At 47.6% G+C, this 19,460-nt stretch overlaps 1 protein-coding gene across 2 annotated transcripts in view; it reads right to left on the reverse strand.

Moving 5' to 3' along the window:
• The window catches only part of PAK3 (p21 (RAC1) activated kinase 3), a 247,621-nt gene extending 232,151 nt beyond the window's left edge, over positions 1–15,470 (reverse strand). For both annotated transcript variants that reach the window (XM_081808400.1, XM_081808393.1), the window contains exon 1: positions 15,227–15,470. The gene's annotated coding sequence lies outside the window, so the exon portion shown is untranslated. The remainder of the gene's footprint in view (positions 1–15,226) is intronic.
• Between the last annotated feature and the right edge of the window lie 3,990 nt (positions 15,471–19,460).

A 19,460-nucleotide genomic window follows, 5' to 3' on the forward strand; every position in this document is an offset into this window, starting at 1 on the left:
TATTTATTTGACAGAGAGAGACATAGTGAGAGAGGGAACACAAGCAGGGGGAGTGGGAGAGGGAGAAGCAGGCTCCCCGCTGAGCAGGGAGCCCAACGTGGGGCTCGATCCCAGGACCCCGGGATCATGACCTGAGCCGAAGGCAAACGCTTCACAGACTGAGCCACCCAGGCGCGCCCAGTCTGTGTTTTCAGATGCCACATGCTGAAAGCCACGAAGGCCCACCCCTGCCTGAACAACTGAGGCTTTTAGGCCACTTCCCGTCTTCCCCTTTGCCATCCTGAGCTAGCCTCCACACACCCATGAGGCCGTTCTTCTGTGAACACAGAGCCTTTACCACACTACGGAAGGATACTCTGGGGACCAAGGTTAGGAGTGCCTGGTGTATCCTGCTGACACGGCAGCAATTGCTCAAAAGGTGATTAATGATTGAATGTGGCTCAAAGTCTGTATCGAAGCACCTATCTCTTCGAGAGTATGTCTTTTTTTTTTTTTTTTTAAAAAAAGAGCTTAATCCAGAGTTACGTCTGATGCCTTAGCAAGAAGAATAAAGTTGAAAGTGGAAGGAGTTCCTTCCCTTAATTGATCCATCAGTCAGTCTTCAATACTTCATGGCTTGGATGCTTTGGGGAATACAGACATGAGTAAGACATGGCCAGCGTTGTCAAAGAGTTTAAAGCCTACCTAGGGAGACAACAAATACACTCGTGTTAACTATCATCAAAACAAAGGAGTATAGGATCCATGCTGAAAGCGCATTAGAGATGAACACGTGGCACGGGAGGGCTGAGCTGGGCTCGGAGCCTGCTTCAGGAGACACACCCCCCCCGCCCCCGCCCACATCCCTCAGCGGTAGTGCCAGACATCTCACTCAAGCCAGACACACGCAAATCTTCCTCGATTGCTCCCTCCCCTCAGCCCCCCATACCAGTGCCTTAGCAAGTCCTTTGGGCTCTAGCTGCAAAATGGATCCCAAAGCTGCTCATTTTTCTCCATGGCCACTGCTACCCCCCTAGCCCAGGCCACCAGCGATCTCTTTGCCTGGCCTCCTCTCCTGGCCTCCTAGCTTGCCTCTCTCTCTCATTGCCACTCTCTAGTCCAATTTCTTGTAGCAGTCAGAGTGCTATTTAAAAAGTATAAATTAGGGGCGCCTGGGTGGCTCAGTCGTTAAGCAGCTGCCTTCGGCTCAGGTCATGATCCCAGGGTCCTGGGATCGAGCCCTGCTTCGGGCTCCCTGCTCCACGGGAAGCCTGCTTCTCCCTCTCCTGCTCCCTCTGCTTGTGTTCCCTCTCTCGCCGTGTCTCTCTGTCAAATAAATTAAAATCTTAAAAAATAAATAAAGTATAAATTAGATTATTTTGATCCCTCACTTAAACACATCAGTGACTCCCCACTGCACTCAGCATACACAGAGAACTCGTTGCCAGGCCCCGCATGGCCTCTGACCTCACTGAGCGCCACTTTCTCCCCGGCTCACTCGTCTCTTTCAGTCTCTTGAAGATGGCGAGCACCCACCTCAGGGTGTCTGTGCAAGCAGTTTCCCTCTGCACAGAACACTTTGTGTTAATATTTATTCATCTAACGGGTCTCAGCTTGGATGTCACTTCCCCCAGAAAGGCCTTTCTTGATTCCCCGCCCATCTAAATCAAGTCTCTCTCGTCAAGGTCTCTCCTACTGCCCTGTTGTTTCCTTGCACAGCACTTACTACAATTTATAATTATATGTGCCTGGGTTTATTGGTGTAATGTCCATCTCCTCCTGTAGACTGTGAGCTTTGTGAGGGCAGGGCATAGGTCTCTTTTGTTTATAACCATGTTCTAAATGCCTAGAGCACAACATCTGACACGTAATAGATGCTCAAGGGGTGTCCGGGTGGCTCAGGTGGTTGAGCAACCGGCTCTTGGTTTCGGTTCAGGTCGTGATCTCAGGGTCGTAAGATCGAGCCCCATGTCGGGCTCTGTGCTCAGTGCAGAGTCCGCTTGGGATTCTCTCTCCCTCTCCCTCTGCCCCTCCCCACTGCACTCTCTCTCTCTCTCTCAAATAAATATATCTTTAAAAAAAATAGATGCTCAGTATGTGTCCTTGGGCTGAAAGGATGAAAGAATAAAGGCATAAGGAAGTGAGGTGGTCTGAGAAGGCTTTCTGGAGAAGAACTAGCAGGAGGATACCCTGAGCAAAGCCCTGGAAATGGGTATTCATGCACAAGGTACGTTTTGGGGATGGGACAGGTATGACTAGAGTATGGGATCTGTGTGAAAGAAATACTATCAGAAATGTATGTTAGAATCCTCCCTAGTCATAAGTAAAATGGGCTGAGACTCTAGGCTAAGCAGCGGGACCTTGATTTGGTACTTTCCACCATGCCACTACCCTAACCTGGTCCCATGGATCCCCAAAAACAGCCCGGGGTGGGCAGAAGGCACTACTCCTCCTCGGCTGCAAGCAGTTAGGGGTGGCGTGGCCCTCCTCCTCCCATCTCCAGCCTCAGCCAAGGGCCCCGCAGGATTGGGATTGAGCAAGGGGAAGGGGTGGTGAGGAAGGACTTGTCCTCAACGTACATCACCGGTCCTCCTGGGTCATAGAAACCCTTCCAAATATTCTGTAGGGGTCCCGCTTCCCATCTCGACCCTTCCTACTCAAGTCGACAGAGACATCTAGGAACGACAGCGGTGTCGGCCTCATAAGGTTATCGCGAGGATTAAAACGGGAACTACCTGGCAGGTCCTTAGCTTAGTGCCCAGCGCACGGTAAGCGCTCACTGAATGTTAGCTGTTATTACTCCTCCTCTATAAAATGGGACTAATAATAGTACCTACGCTCCCACGGGATCGTTGTGACTATTAAATGAGATAATACACGGAAATGCCCAGCACATAATCAGCACTCGATAAACGTGAGCTATTACTGCTGTTATCAATAGCACGGATGGCGGCAGCAATAATACCAAACCGTTCGGGGAAGGAGTAACAAAGGCTGAACTAAGGCACAGACATGGGAAATCCTCTGAAGGCAGCACATGCCTGAAATGGTCACTCCGGGGGCCCCAGAGGTGGGGATTCATTTAGAGAGAAAGGCTCAGAGACTAGTACACAGCCAACTGGGAGGGGGACGGGACAGGTTGCTTGGTCACCAGGCTGAGGCAGGTGATGCCCTGGGAGGTGGCCCCCCTCAAGGCAGGCCCTGTCGCCAGGGCCCAATTCCCAGCATCTGGTTGCCATACTTGATGAATTACTTGGGGAGGAGACGCCTGGGCTCTCTGGCCTGTTGTCTTGGAGGAATGCCAGGGAAGGCGAGGGAAGGGCAACCAACAGAACTTTGTGCTCCCTGGGCTCCCGTGGGAGTTGCCCAGCAGGTCTCATCCCCGTTGTTGTTACTTTGTGAACCGTTTCCGGAATCAGCTGCTGTCCAGAAGGCCAATGGGACACTGTGGGGGTGCTGTTGCAGGAAGCCCTGTCAGCCTCAGGAGGTCCCCACGCAAAAAGGCCCTGTCCTCTGCTTGTCCCAAACAACGCATACCACACAATCATCAGCAACCTCTGCTGGGGTGGGAGCGAGGCCCAGGGTGGCCCAGACACTGAGAAGCCAGGGACCAAAGGGCCTACAACGGTCACTGAGGTTGGCAACTGGCTGACAGTAACAATCCCTTTCGAGCACTTCTACGTACCAGGCACTGTGCTGAGAACTTTGCGGGAATTATCTTGTTTATTCCCGAAGGGGGGAAAAAAAAACCCTAATAAGTACCTACTCTTTTATCTCCATTTTACAGGTGAAGAGACTAAAGTTTAGCGAGGGTCAGTGACTTGTCCAAAGTGCTTGGACGCACACCCCTCCACAGGGCTATGTGCACTCCTAATAATTAAAAGAAGAAATAAGCTGTTGGGGCGCCTGGGTGGCTCAGTCCGTTAAGCCCCTGACTTGGGCTCAAGTCATGATCCCAGGGTCCTGGGATCGAGTCCCACATTGGGCTCCCTGCTCAGCGGGGAGCCTGCTTCTGCCTCTCCCTCTGCCCCTCCCCCTGCTTGTGCTCTCTCCCTGTCTTTCAAATAAATGAAGAAGACATTAAAAAATTAAGCTGCCATTTATTGAGCACGAATTCTGGGGCAGACCCTTGACCTCTATGATCACTTTGATTCCTTCCCTGAACTCCATGAGTGGGTACAAATTATTACTCTTTCCATTTTACAGAGTTAAAGGCAGTTAGGTTGGTTAAGAAACTTTCTGAGATTACACAGCCAGGAGACAGGGCCGGGATTTGGACTTGGGCAACTGATTGCAGCTTAACCTTACACTGCCTTCTCTTTTTCCCAAAACAGCTCTTTGGCCAGGGAAAACCTGAAGGCAACCGCAAGCGCATAGCTTGGCCCATTTGTTTTTGCTCGACTCTCTCCATGCACAAGGGAGAGTCAGGATCATTGCAGATGGGAGACCTGGGGCCTCATAAGACCTTGAGGCCTACTGACTCTCGTGACGGGAATAACAATAAAGAGAACAGACTCTGTGGAAAATGGGTGGAAGTCTTCATCTGAGGGCTCCAACTCAAAAGACCTTTTTAGAGGAATTGCAGCCAATACAAGACCTTGCCAGAAAAGAGCCAAGAAAGAGTGGAAAAATTTTTGTTTTTGTGCAGCAGTGTTCAGTGCATGCACTCCAGTCAGTGTGAAAAGTTGGGCTTCTTCAAATGGGGCATTAGCTTAGGGTTTGAGGAGAGACTCCGACCCGTGGGCATATTCTGGAAATCTCTGTGCCTGGATGTGTTGTGCTCATGAGTTTGAGACCCATCAGTCCTAGTCCACTGAGTCTGAATTGGTGGCTGCCAAATACCCCTTGCTCTATGCCACAAGTTTGATAATGACGATCAGGCAAGAAGGACTCAGGTGAGCTGAAAATGCAAGAACCCAAGCCTATTCTGGGCCCTCCCCCTGGCTCTCTCCCCTTATCCAGACCCCCATTAGCCGAGAGCATCCCGGAACTCCCTCCTGACCTCTGGTCCCCTCTAGCCTTGGTGACGGCTTCCTGACAGGATTAGGAGGAGAAAAATAACCGGTAGGTTTCCTGGCTCTGCCATCGATGAAACTAACAAGACTCGCAGGGTCTCGGGAATTTCTGTCTCAATGCGGTTACCCGTGCGCCAACAGCAAAACCCATTTCCTGGCCCCAGCCTTCCAACGATACATAATGACCCTGGCCACATCACTCTGCCATTAAAATGAACTCACCTCTCTTTCCTGGTGTTTGAAGTTATTCAGACTCTTCAGGGCTCAGGCTTCACAGCCAAGAAAATCTGTTGCTGCACACACTTGCCTTTGGCATAACCACCTTATTACCGTGGGGGAATGTTTCGTAGCAGAATATTCCGTTTAACCATTCAGGCCCCAGGACCAGGCAGCCAGACCCGCTGCGCTACTCACCAGCCGAATGAACTCGGTGTGCAAGTCACTTGGAGGCTCTGAGGCTCAATAAATGGCAGCTATATATAAAAAAGGAAGACTTGCTGTCTCTGAAAGTTTGCCTTGGAGAAGCATCTCTCTGGCTCCAAATTCCCCTGCAATGAAATGAAGGGCTGAAGGGTGAGCCACAAGAATGTAAGTGGGGTAAATGGGTGTACGTTGATGCTGATGACTCCTTTCCTGTGGGCATTTAGAGAGCAAGAGGGCACTGAGGCCATGCCTCTAAAATCAGTGCTATAACGAAGAGAGGGCTGAGGGGTATGGTGAGAGTTGGGGGGAGGTTAGGGCCTAAAAAGCTGGGGTGTTGAAATCCCATCAAGTGAGGGAACCCACTGCCATGCTAGGGATTGGAGGAAGGGAAGAGAAATAAAAGTTTTTAAAAGTCAAAGGAGGGGTGGAACCATCAAATGGGATTCGAGGGAGAGCTTGGGCAGAAAGGGTCTGAGTTCTGGAAACTACTTTGTCCTTTCTCAGAAATGCTGCTACTGAAGATTTTGTGCCAAAGGGCCTGAAATATGCTCATGACTGAAGAGCTGGTCAGTCTGTTCATCCAGGCCTGCTCTTATTCAAAAGAACATTCTGCTCTCCACTTATCTAGGCAGAAACCAGTTCCAGGGACCTAGGTCAAAAACCAACCTCCTCGAATGCAGTCTTGTGTCATAGGTTTCTTCCTTAATTTTCTTTTTTTTAAGTTTTGTTTTTTTTTTTTTAAGTAATCTCTACACCCAACGTGGGGCTCGAACTCACAACTCCGAGATCAAGAGTCACATGCTCTACCGACGGAGCCAGCCAGGGACCCCTGGTGTCACGGGTTTCTAAGCCAGAGCTACTGGGAGGCCAGGACTTTCTCACTTAGGAAAATGGTTTTTATTCCCTCAGGCCAGAAAGCCCAAGGAAGGGCTCTTGCCTCCTGAAAGTTACCATAGGAGGGGGCTCCCGCCTTCTTTGAATCACCTAAGAAGCTGGTTAAGGCATAAGAATTCCTGGGTCCCCTCTTGGAGTTGTAGATTCAGTGGGTTGAGGTGAGGACTCCAGCTTTTAATGTGCCCCCAAGTGATTCTGTCACAAAAGCATGCTCTGACTTCAGAGATGAACATGCTTTATTTAAATGGAAGGCACTACAGGATAGATCTGTGATTCCTGACTATGTCCTCATTGTATATGTGAAGAACCCGAGGCCCAGAGACATTTAAGCACTTGTTCAAGGTCACACAGCTAATTCGTACCAAAACCAGAATCAGAACCTGGGTCTTCTGCCTCCCCATTCACTGTAAGCTCCATTTACCGACTATCTTTGCCTCTCAGCAAGATTTTTCCTGGAAGTTTAAGTACGTAGACGGATGTTCCTCCTGGTTCTAATCTGAGTTCAAAAGCAATGCTACCTTTGGGGAATAATTCAGTAAAAACTAAACACGATGATCCCGAGTGCTCCTGAAAGCATCAAACATAGTTTGAAAAAGAAAAGAAAACCTGACCTTTCCCCTTATGACCATCCATAAGGAGAAACAGGACACAGGATTTAGGAGCAGAGACCATATTTGTGGCTATAATGCTTTAGTTTTGAATCATTCAGCACCGAAGAGGAGACAACCTAGCTTTAAGATGGGACACTCGTGAGCTTAACAACCAAAAGCATGTCTTTCTCAAGGCTGCAAAGATGAACAATTATATTGTCTGGCCATGAGTTCCCCTGTGAACTCTCCTTACGCTACTCCAAACCTTTAAAAGAAAGAAAGAAAGAAAAAAAAAAACCAACAACTATTAGATAGGATCTAAAGCCATTTGCCAAATACCAAGATTTTAAGGTAAGTGGGAAACCACAAATCATAAATGTCAGCAGTTCAAATAATCCAAATGATTCCTTTGGGTACCATACCCCCCCATCTTCTGACAACTCAAAAGCATCCCAGCGCTGGGCTGTGTATGTACCACGCTAGGTAAAGGGAACGATGGGTAAGGACAAAGGGCATTCTTAAAGCTATCCAATGGGGAAGCAGCACCTCAAAGGCACCGAGGTCCATTCCTAGGGGAGACCAGGTGCCAGATTTTTAGCTAGCAAGTGCTGGGGGTAGGTCAGGAGCCTTTCCCAGCAATGTCCAACTCTGAGAGCGTGGTCTCCTCTCCAGCTGTGTCTTCACCATCTGTAAAATGGGCCACCATCGTCACCATCTGTTCGCGTGTCTCACGCTGCTCTGCCACCCCTCAAGGAATTTTAAGGTTGCTACCATCACGCTAAAGACAAAAGAGAGTTGTTTCTCAAACCACACAACCGACCCCCATGACTTCCATCTTCTCCTAATCCGCAGACCCTACCTGTGGCCTAGAGCAGACAGCCAATTCCCCGGGGCCGAATCTGGACGTGGGCAGGAAGGAGAGGCAAGAAGCTGAAGCAAGTGGCCGCAGAGTGAGGGGAGAAGCTACACCTGTCTCCGTTTGCCACCATTCCCTTTGCAGAGGGTGACATCACTGTTTATTTCTGTGAGAATAACTTCTCATGGGAGGGCCTCAAACTTGTCCTCTTTGCAGGAAGTCAAGTTGGATAGAAGCTGACTCCTACTCAGCACTCAGCCTCTGGAAAATTCTGGAACCAATCTAGCTGACCTCAGAGGTCGGCGAAGATACGGCAGTAGCTTTTTTCCCAAGTGTCTTACAAGGTACATCTCTAAAGTCAATTTGCCATTGTCCGCTGCTGCAGCTGCTGCCAACAGAAATGACCCTAAATGGTCATTCATTTCACAGTGAATTTAGAGAGACTTGATGTTAGGAAAATGCGTTCGACACAGTTCTAGTTGGAAATGAATTAAAAAGCCTGTTTGCTTAAATAATTGAAGGTGAAGCATGTATTACATGTGTTTTGCGTGAAGTTAGGGATTTCTGCTCCAAACCTTTCCTGGTGTCCAATATGAATTCCTGCCTAGCACTTGATTTAAGAGCCGAAATCTCAATTATTGGAAGGCATCAAGAGGAGGAGCAAAGTATACTTTTATACTCTGTGGTTGGAATGTAAACTGGTAAAAAAAGAAGAAGAAGAAGAAGAAGAAGAAGAAGAAGAAGAAGAAGCAGAAGAAGAAGAAGAAGAAGAAGAAAAGAACACTTCAGAGAACAATTTGGCAAGATCTAAGAAAAAAAAAATTACCTGAAAAAAGCCAGTCCTCGGAATTTATCTTAAGGAAATAATGAGCCCAATGCATATGATATAGAGTCCAAGGATCTTCACTGTGGCCTTGTTTGAGTTTTCATAAAAGAACAGAGTGCCAATTAGGAATTTTCAAGTTTGAAACATTTCTATACAACTGAAAGACACTTTAAAATCGAAGCAAAAAAGTAAACAATAAACTGCTTAATATACTTACAACAGAGGAAGTGTTAGCTGCTGTCTGATAGATGTAAAGAGATGGCAGTTGTCAAGATGAGAAAGAACAACTGAATAGAAAAATAGGCCAATAAACAGCCGAAAAGGTGTTCAACCTCTCTGGTACTCAAAAAAAAAAAAAAAAAAAGCAAAGAAAATGGGGACTGTTTTCAGCTATCACATTATCAAAGACTAAAGATTAAGAGTATCTGAAATTGGTGAGGAAGAGCCTAGCTAGAGAAATGGCCGTTGGTGGTGGGAAAGTAAGTCGCTATAACCTTCTTGCAGGGCAATTTGGACAGGGCTCTGTTAAAATCAAGGACGTGCAGACCAAAGTCTTTGAACCAGCAGTTTCACGACTGGCCATTTATTTTACAAACACCCTTGCAAGAGTATGCAGGGGTGCAGGTCAAAGGAAGTCGGCTGCCCCAATATTTAGTAATTCTTTTTAAAAATGAGAAATACTATAAAAATTCATCAATGAAAGCTGGATTAGAGACATTATGTCCCAACCATAGAAGTTAGAGTACTACGCAGCTCTTAAAAAGAATGAGACAGCTCTAGGTTTACTGGCAGGAAAAGACGTCCAGACACAGAGTTCCATGAAAAGCATGTTGGAGAACAGTATTCAGATCACTGGTCGCATCCTTTGTTATTTTATGCACAGGAATACATATAGGAATATTCATAAAAACATGCACAGAATGATACATACCAAACGGTGAACAGGGCAGGGATCGGATGATGGAGAGGCCCAGAACATTCTACTTCAGACTGCTATTTTTACAAGTATACGCGTGTATTATTTTAATCATAAAAATGCTTTTTTGAAACAAGAAGGCAAGCTGTGCCACTCCCCCACAATCTCCCAGCCTCTAAAAATGTCCTCTTCAAGGACATGGTGTTCCTGCATCTAAGATAATTTCTAATACCCAAGCCATGGGCTTGTTGCTACTTAGACGTTAAGAAACACCGGAAAGAAGTGAAAGGGATGCCCCCATTCTTTTAGGAGAGTTTCCTTTCATGCTATTAGGGTGAAATTGACACACTTTCTAGAAGGACCTTCCTCTCCTGTCTTTTCACATCTCCCGCCATTTTTCCTGCCCTGCCTCCTTTGCCCCCTGCATGTTTTTCATAAGGTTGGGAGAAGGGGACATGGCTTGTTCATTTCAATTCCTTTTCTGTTTTTACCTCAGGAACTGAATCCAATCCCATTATTTCATCCTAAAGAGATTCCACACTAACTTCCACTCCCCCAGTCTATTCGGCACAAGGCTCATCCCGGTATTTCCAATCCCTCCCTCCCCCCCAAGTTAAGGTTGACAATTCCAACTCTGGGAATTTTTCGTGTTTAGGGAGTGTCTACAAGTGGCCCTACGCTGTGTACTGACACCAACAGCCGGCAGAGTTGGAGCCCCGCACCTACACGACCCTCAAATTCCATGCCCTTTTTGCGGGGAGTTCATCAGTAGCATTCATCAAACTTCCAAGGAGGTCACGGGTCCACAAAAGAAAAGTGAATCATCACCAAGGAAGAAGGACTTGGTGATTGAATCATCCACTGAGTATCAAAGCAGAATACCCAGTCCTGAGGTTTCCAGAGTGGCTGGGTGAATCAGACAACGGGACACTCAAGAGGAAGAGAAAGAGAGAGGGGAAGCATGGCCTTTTCAGGCTCCACTAGAAACCTGTCTCTCTGCTAAGGTGCCACACGAGAGCCCACACAACTCGGGCCTGGACATGACCTCCAGGTCCCACTGAATGAACCAACCCACACCCCCCTGAAGTACACAAGAAGATGGCTGGGTCGAGCGGAAAGAGCATTAGGAAGCAGCAGATCTGAGTTCCAGAATGATGACTGTTGTGTCACGTGATAGCTGTGGGATCCTAGTGAAAGCACTGCACTTCTCTGGCATTTTGCTCAGCCGAAACAGACGCTTTGCACCAGATGAACTTGGAAAGGCACTTGCGGTGCCACCATTGTGAATCTCCCCGACTGGACAGGTATCTCTGCCAAACTTTCCAGAACAGAGGAGGACTTCGCTCTCAAGGTCCAGTAGCACAGTCTTCAAGTCACAGCGTCTGCTCTCATGGCTGACCTAAACCCTCCCTGCTGTAACTGAAGCTTGCTGCTTTCATGTGGGGAGTGGCCGGTTGCGCGTAAGGTGCACGGTGGAATGGGTAAATCAAAGGCCTCCCCGTCAGTCTCTACCCCCGAGCCAGCTGGCAATGGTTATTAGCTGTTAATTCTCAAGAAAGGCACTTTTCCTTCAAGGTGGCTTGTAAAGAAGAGAGGTTGAGGGAATTAATGAAGAGCCCAGGGAATCGGAGAGGGTCAATAGTCACACAAGTGCTTTTTCTTCGGCCTTTAAATTTCCTTAAAGATGGCCACGTCTTCCTATTGACTACACGGGCCGGGCACAGGGTCCACTGAACATGAACCCTACAGTGGCTGCGGCCAAGATGGCCCTCCGGAACTACTTCTGCAGGAGAATGAGTCTGAAGGATAAAAGCAACTTTCCAACTCAACTTAATTTCCACCTCCAGGGTTCTCTGGTCAGCAGGGTGTGTTCAAATTGGTGGGATTTTTCTTACGGCCCTACTGATGATACCTCTGGCCCAGGAAATTAGAGGCCACACTGGAATCTTCAGGAAGTGGAAGGAAGTAAGCGCAAAGAATTGAATCACCCAAGGTTGAATGAGGATAGGTCTTCGCAGTCAAAGCCGAGCAGAGAACTGAGGCAGTCTGCCCAACAGTGCGGCAGAAAAACAGGATTTGGGCCTGAATTATCAGGATAATTGCCTTAATTCTGCACTTCCCTTTCATAATAACCTCGAGTTTATATAGAGCCTTTCTTCTAAAGAGCTCAAAATACTTGCAGAGATATTATCTTAGTTGTCATCACAACATCACAGACGATGAGAACAATGATTATTATCAGCCTCATTTGGCGCATGGGGGAAGGAAGGCCCAGAGGGTGAAGCGAGGCGTCCAAGTTACCCAGCAAGATACCGACAGCCTGCGAACTCCAAGGGAAAGGCTCTTGCCTGGCACTGCCCAGCCAATATTCTCAATAGCAGTCTGGCCAAATGCCTGTCGGAACAGCGGGTTCTGTGGGCAAATACACCTGGGAAAGGCTGCAGATTCTCTGCTCCTGGCGAGTCACCGTATACATTAGCCTGGTAAAGGCTTTCAGAAGCCCTGAAGTAAACAAACCTGTTTTTGCTTAAGCAAGAATTTCCCAAATTTAACTTGACCACAAAACTCTGTGTGTGTCTGGATGTGAGTGTGTAACACCTACTAGCATCCGGTGGAACTAGGCTTCTTCGTCACCCACACTGGCAAGCCCTTGGCCCAGCCACTAGACTTACCTGAGTATAGACACAGCAGACATATCCATTCCTTGCCAGCCCAAGCTGTGGGGGAATGTGCCTTAGAGATGCTGCCTGATACTTTCTGCTACTGACAGCCAATGAGCAAAGGACCTTGATGTGCCCAAATGACCCCGGGCCATCATTTCCTCTGCCTCGGGGCACTGGCCAGGCTGGGGATGGGGGAAGTCAATTCAAGCTCAACCGCTTCTGCTGGCATTCCTTTCAAACAGAACCCAGGGCTATTTTTGGTCTTCATTTCAGGGAGGAGATGCTCAGGATGCTGGTCCAAGCCCTCAGAGCCCACACTCTTAACTAGCGTTATTTTGTGCCCACCAGGCACTTCCAGCAGAAATCATTCATCCCTTAGGTTCGTTTCCAGTGCCATTTATCAGCCCGTGCAACTGGCCCCAACACAAAAAAACGGGAGACTCAGAATGTGCACCCCTATTCGGGCTTAACCGCAGGCATCTTAGAGTCAGTCCTCACACAGCCATTCCTGACTATGCACCTAACATACAGGACAGAAATCCTGGGCTATTATTAATTATCAGTGACACCACTAACAGTATCTAAAATGTAAAAGTCCCTGAAGACCCTGTCCTGGTTAATTTGCATTTTACATACAATCCAAGTGACAAAAGATAACGGACAATGGATTTCATATTTATTACTACCATTTCCATGCTTTCAGTAGTCAGTATTTATTAAACACCCACACCACGAGGGAAAGTGCCTGCACTGACATTGGTAACTTTTTGTGCACAAAGTAAATGCAACGCGGGTATATCTTTCTTTATCCATCTATTGGCTACACAAAAAATTCTGTGTAAATTGCATTTGGGGTAAAAATCTTCACTGTAAAGGTCTGAGGGGCACTAATATTTAAGATGATCTGATTATGAAGCCTTTTGTAAAGCAACACATTCTGCAATGTGAATACTGTCCATCTAGGTCATTTGCCTTGTAAATACATACTTACCCATAGCAGATTTGCTTAAAGCAAAACACTAATATTTTTAAATGAGCTGGACCTTTCTTAAGATGGGGACATGTGCTGATCTTTATCATAGATAAGATACTGGCTCCTTTTGGATTCACCATTAATCACCATCCCAGTCCAGGTAGACTCATTCTGAGTTTGTGATAGTAATACTTCTGAGGACTCCCTGCTGTCTTACTTAACCATGACCCCTCTGCCTTTATATATGCCGGTCCTTCAACTTGGCCACCTGGTGAATTAATTCTTCAAGACTCACTCAAATGTCACTTCCCCCATGAAGCCTGTCCGTCCTTCCTTCCTTCTTTCCTTCCTCCCTTTCTTTTTTCTTTCTTAAAAGATTTTATTGAAAGAAAGAGAGCACACGTGTGCACATGGGAGTGGGGGGAGGGGCAGAGGGAGAAAGAGAATCTCAAGCAGTCTCCCTGCTGAGCGTGGAGCCTGACCCTGAGATCATGACCTGAGCCGAAATCAAGAGTTGGACGCTTAACTGACTGAGCCACCCAGGCGCCCCAAAGCTCCTGATCATACCTCCCACCCCCAGCTAGGCACCCCTCCTCTGTGCTCTCACAGTACCCTATCTCTTGTCATAATCTACTGTAACCATCTGCTTACACACTCAATCTTGTCTCCCGGACTGTGCACCCCCTGAGAACTGAGATGATGTTTTATTCATTTATTCATTTATATACTTCCAATACCTAGCATTACCACTGGCACATAGCAGGTGTTTAATAAATGTTGGTTGTCTGACTGAACAATCACTACCCTTAACCGTACATTTTTGGCCCCTGACAAATAATGCTTTCTTAAAGCCTCAAATAAAATGTACAAGAGAAGGTCTAGCAGTGCAAGAGAAGATCTAGCAGTTTTGTTCATGTTTGTTGATTTCTTCTTTCTTTGATAAAAAAAAAAACACCGTACCAATTCACATCTTACAGTTCCAGGAGAATAAAAAAACCGTCTAACCCAAATTCACTACTAATACATAGGTGCATCTAGTATGTTTATTTTTCTCCAAACATACAGCTACATCCTGGCTCAAAAGTAACATCACTGCAGCAAAGACGACATGAGCATCCACTAATTAAAGGGGTGTGGGGGGAGGCACTGCAGGGATCACTGTAAGAGCTTTGGCTGAGAGAGGGAAACCTGCTAAGAAAGTTGGGCGTCTTTGGGGGAACAATAATCATGTCCAGTAGGACTTGGTCAACCTGGCTGGAAATTCCACAAGCAGAATGTCCTAAGCAACAGCCCCAAGCTGGGGGGATTTCCATCACTTTGAAACCATCATTACCCTTCCAGTGTGGGCAGAACAGGTTGGACCTGATCCGCCTGCGTGTTACTGCAATCTGGCTTGGCATGGGATGATACCCAAGGACATGTAATGCCAGGAGTAACCCAACCCCATGGCGCGCGCGCGCGCACACACACACACGCACGACACCCCACACTCCAACTCATACTCACTGCACCCCACACAAAACCCTCACCATCTCCCCCCCACCCGACACACGCCACCGCATTCCTGTGTGCCCAGTCACACACACAGGGAGTGCCCCCTCGCATTCTCTCACTTCCCCAGTGTGCCTGGCCCACACCCCACACCGCCCGCAGACTGCAGCCTAGCCTGGAACTGGAAGCTGGTGTGGACTGGTTTTTGTTGTATGTAACAAAGCCCCATGCACCCAGGTGCCCCGCTGGATCGGCTCCATCCATCTCTCCCCGCCCCCATCCACGAGCTCCCAGAACAAGAGAAAGCTCAGCTCTGGGAAGTGGATGCGGGGAGTGGGGGTGCACGGAAAGAGAGCTTGAGGGGTGGGCGGGGGCGGGAGTCCGGGCAGCTTCGGGGCTCCCTCGCCACGAAGCCTGAGGGACGGCGAACTGGCCAAGGGACCGAGCTGCCCTCCCGCCCCATCGCACCCCGTCTATTCATAGAAAAAAACCCCAACGCGGAAAAATCATCGACCCCCGCGCCCGCCGCGCGCCCTCCCGGCGGCTCTGGGGAGCCAGGGGCGCTCCAACTGCCCGCAACAAAGCGCCCCCCGCACAGACCTGTTCCAGGTTCTCGGCGGCCCGAGCGCAGGCAGCCACGGCTGAGGGTTCTGCCCTTCGCCGCCGCGGACGGGAGGAGGAGCAGGAACTGGGGGAGGAAGACGGACGAGAGGGGAGAGGAGACGGTGGCGGCGGCGGCGCGAGGAGGAGGAGGAGGAGGAGGAGGAGGAGGCGGCTGCGTCTGCGGCCGCTGCCGAGGATGCTCCGGCGGGAGGCAGGGCCGGGCGCGCGGGGCGTGGGCTCACGTGCGCCCCGCGGCCCCGGGATGCGCGCGCGACTGGGTGTGTGAGAGCATCTGGGTGGATTTTGACTGTGATTATTCCAGTTCCGACCTAGTCTGGAACTTGTGGTTCCTGCAGCCAGGCGGAAGTGAAACCCTTTCACTCTCCCAAGCCTGATTGTGCCGACCTGGCGATGGGGGTGGGGGTTTGGGAGCGAGGGCGGGGAGATGGGGTTCAGCACCAGGGCTCCGGGCCTGCCGTCAACGCCTGCACCTCTTTTTTTCAGTCTTCTTTCTGGGTACGGGTGGCTTGCGTCCGCAAGTATCTCTGGAAAGCCTATGGCCAAAGAGAATAACAGAAAGAGACCCGGAGACCGAGGACAGTCCCCATCCACATCACATTGCATTGAGTGAGCACTCACGCTGTGCTGGGCCGGCTGTCTCCAGTACCCAGAAGGCAATTTTCTGTTCTAACTTGGGATTGACTTTCAGGAGTTTGAGGTGCCCATAACCTCATACGAGATCTACCTACATTCCACCTTTCCTCCTGTGTCTCATTCCATTGCAGTATCTCTGCACTTGTAACCAAAGTGGCATCCAATCAGTTCTGTACTTTTTAGTCTGCTTACCTAGGCAGCATCATCCAGGTCCCTGGTTTCCCTGGTGTCAAGGGGTCATTTAATCCTCGTGCCACTCCCCCTCTAGGACTGGGATATTCAGTTTAGATGAAAACCAAGACTGGCGTCCTGGGGGTCACACAGCTGAAGGTCATCATGGATCCAGCTGGAGACCCCGTTTGGATTTAGACCCCTAAAGCTAAGATAAGGGGAAACCAATTGTGAAAAGCACAACTTTTCCCCATGATTCAATCCTTGTTGAAGCCCTTGCTAAGAACCCTCCTGAAAGTCTTCCTGCTCATAACTTTTTCAGCATTTCACTTCGTCTTGCTAGTGGTTCATGCTTGTAGAGTACTTTGGGATTTACAAAGCACTTCCCAATAATAGGATTCCTACCATATCATCTCTGTGAATTAGGCAAGGAAAATATCGTTATTCGTATTTTACACATGAGGAAACAGATTCAGCAAGATTAAGTGGTTTTGCCTAACATTACAGGCTAAAGGGTGGCACACTCAGAATTGGGACCCAGATCTTCAGATTTCCAGGCCAAAGTTCCTTTTTAAAATTCCATCTTGGAAAAACATTTCAAACTCATCTGTTGATCTCCACGTTGGAGGTAAATGGTTTAAAGCCTACACTAAGTTGAAATTGTTAACTAAAATATTTTGAAAAAGTATTTTCAGTTAGATCCATACATTCAGGTGCAACTCACAAGTTAGTGGGCAAAAAAGAGTCAAAGATTTTTGGGCCTCAGTTTCCAATCAACAGACATAATTATTCCTTTGATTCTTTTGCCAGCTACTGCAAGCATAATTTGAAATGAAGGTAGAGAAAGGACAATACAAAGAGGGCTTATTTGAATTTCCTGAGGTGATAATCTTGTGAATGTTTCCCCCACAAGCTAGATCTGCACCCTCTAAGTCATGAGAGTGAATCATTGTTTGCCACCAAGGGAGAAAACCTGTCTCCCACACGGCAGCCTGGGCAGTCCCAGGAGCGTGCAGATGGATATCAAGCAAAAGAAACAGGCGAGTGCAGCAGGTAAAAGCTCCACTCTGGAGTCAGACAGACCCAGGTGGAAAATCTTGGGGAATGACTCCATATCAATGACCCACCTGTCAAATAGGCGTAGAGGTGTGAGGACAAAATGCAGTGCAACAAGTGTGTGAGGCAGAGCGAGGCTCCATAAATGATAGGTATTATTATTCAAGAAAAGCGACAACTGCCTTCATGGGGCTTTCTCCATTAAAGGCAGAACTCCTTTATTACTAGTAGGACCTCGACATCGAGCGAACGCAGAGAAAGAGATGTTTTTGCTCCACGATTGGAGAGATCAAGTGCTCATGATGGGAGGTAGGCATGATAAACAAATAGAGATGAGGAATTCTCTGTAACTACTGAGGACCAGCATGGAACTGAGAAGAGAAGAGGATCCGAAGAGGATGATGAAGAGGCCATGCAGGACTGCGCAGGGGATTGTGACCCAGATTCTTGCTATACTCATGGTTATCAGGACAGGTTGGGAGTACATGCCTGCTAGCGGTTTTGTAACAATGTATATGATTTTCTCGGAAGGGGAGTTTTGGCTCCTCTAAACAAGTATCTGTTTATCAAAAGACCCAGGAAAGAACTCCATTCAGAATATATCAGAGATACCCGCATCTTCCGTTCAGCCAGGGACTCCTTGCTCTGATTTGGTACCAGAGACAATCCCTGTTTGAGCTTTGACAAGCACAGAGAGATTGAGTCATAACAATGCTCAGAGCCAAGGTGCAGAAAAATGGTGAAGGAGATGAAATCTGTCTCCGACACACTTCCAGTCTCTCTGCGTTGCATGCTTTTCTTCGTACTTCTAATATCTGGACATCAAAATCCCTGCCTTTCCCAACTGGGGAAAAAGTGACCTGACCTCTTTGTTTACAAGAAAGTGCCTTTGTGTGCTTCTCTTTGCAAAAGGAAGATTAGCTAGTGGAGACAACACTAAACCCAGTGAAATGGATCACTGATGCTATATAGAAGTTCAGGCATTCTGGGTAGTAAAAACACCTTGGGTGTACTGAAATCATTCAGTTTTCTCACCACAAATTATTTTTTTCCCTGATAACCACATCACACAAGACAAACGTGCAGAGTGGTCTGTGTGATGCCAGGCACCTAAAACTGGAAATGAAATTCGAGGTATGATGTAACTGATGAATCACTGAACACTACATCTGAAACTAATGATGTACTTACTATATGTTGGCTCATTGAATTTAAATTAAAAAAAATTAGAGGTATAAGACTAGGCTAGGGGGTGGACAGAGTCCAGGTCTCTCCCTGAATCTTTTTCTTCATTATTGTGGTAAGAACATTTAACAGGAGAGATCTACCCTCTTGACACATTTTTTTTTAAGTGTACAATACAGTATTAACTAGAGGCACAATGTTGTACAGCGGATCTCTGGAATTTAGTCATCCTAATAACTGAAACTTTATATCCAATGAATAGCAAACCCCCTTTTCCCCCTCCTCCCCAATCTTGGGCAACCACCACTCCACTCACTGGTTCTATGAGTTTGGCCATTTTAGATACCTTATATAAGTGAAATCATGTGGTATTTGTCCTTCCGTGACTGGCTTATTTCACTTTGCATAACATCCCCCAAAGTTCATCCATGTCCCATATAGCAGGTTTTCCTTCTTTTTTTAAGGCTGAATAATAGTCCACTGTATGGGGGCGCCTGGGTGTCTCAGTCGGTTAAGCAGCTACCTTCGGCTCAGGTCATGATCCCAGGGTCCTGGGATCCAGCCCCGCATTGGGCTCCCTGTTCAGCGGGGAGTCTGCTTCTCCCTCTCCCTCTGCCTGCCACTCCTCTTGCTTGTGCACTCTCTCTCTCTCTCTCAAATAAATAAATAAAATCTTAAAATAAAAATACTCCACCATATGTATAGTCCATCCATCCATTGATGGGCATTTAGGTTGTTTCCTAAATGTGAATAATACTGCAATGGACACGGGAGTGCAAGTATCTCTTCAAGATTGTGATTTCAGTTCTTTTGGATAAATACCCAGAAGTGGGATTGCTGTAATTTTTTGAGGAAATGCCATACTGGTTCCCAGAGCAGCGGTACAATTTACATTCTCACCAACATGTACAAGGGTTCCAGTTTCTCCACATTCTCACCAACACTTGTTATCTTTTGGTTTGGTTTGGTTTGGTATGGTTTTCGCTTTCATTTTGGTTTGATAATAGCCATCCCAACAGGTGTCAGGTGATTTCTCATTGTGGTTTTGATCTGAATTTCTCTGATGATTAGTGACGTTGAGCATCTTTTTATATACCCCTTGGCCATTTGTATGTCTTCTTTGGAGAAATGTCTACTCAGGTCCTTTGCCCATTTTAAAATTAGT

Source organism: Leptonychotes weddellii, chromosome X (assembly GCF_054177405.1).
Source record: "Leptonychotes weddellii isolate Sample4059 chromosome X, ASM5417740v2, whole genome shotgun sequence".
Taxonomy (NCBI): Eukaryota; Metazoa; Chordata; class Mammalia; order Carnivora; family Phocidae; genus Leptonychotes; species Leptonychotes weddellii.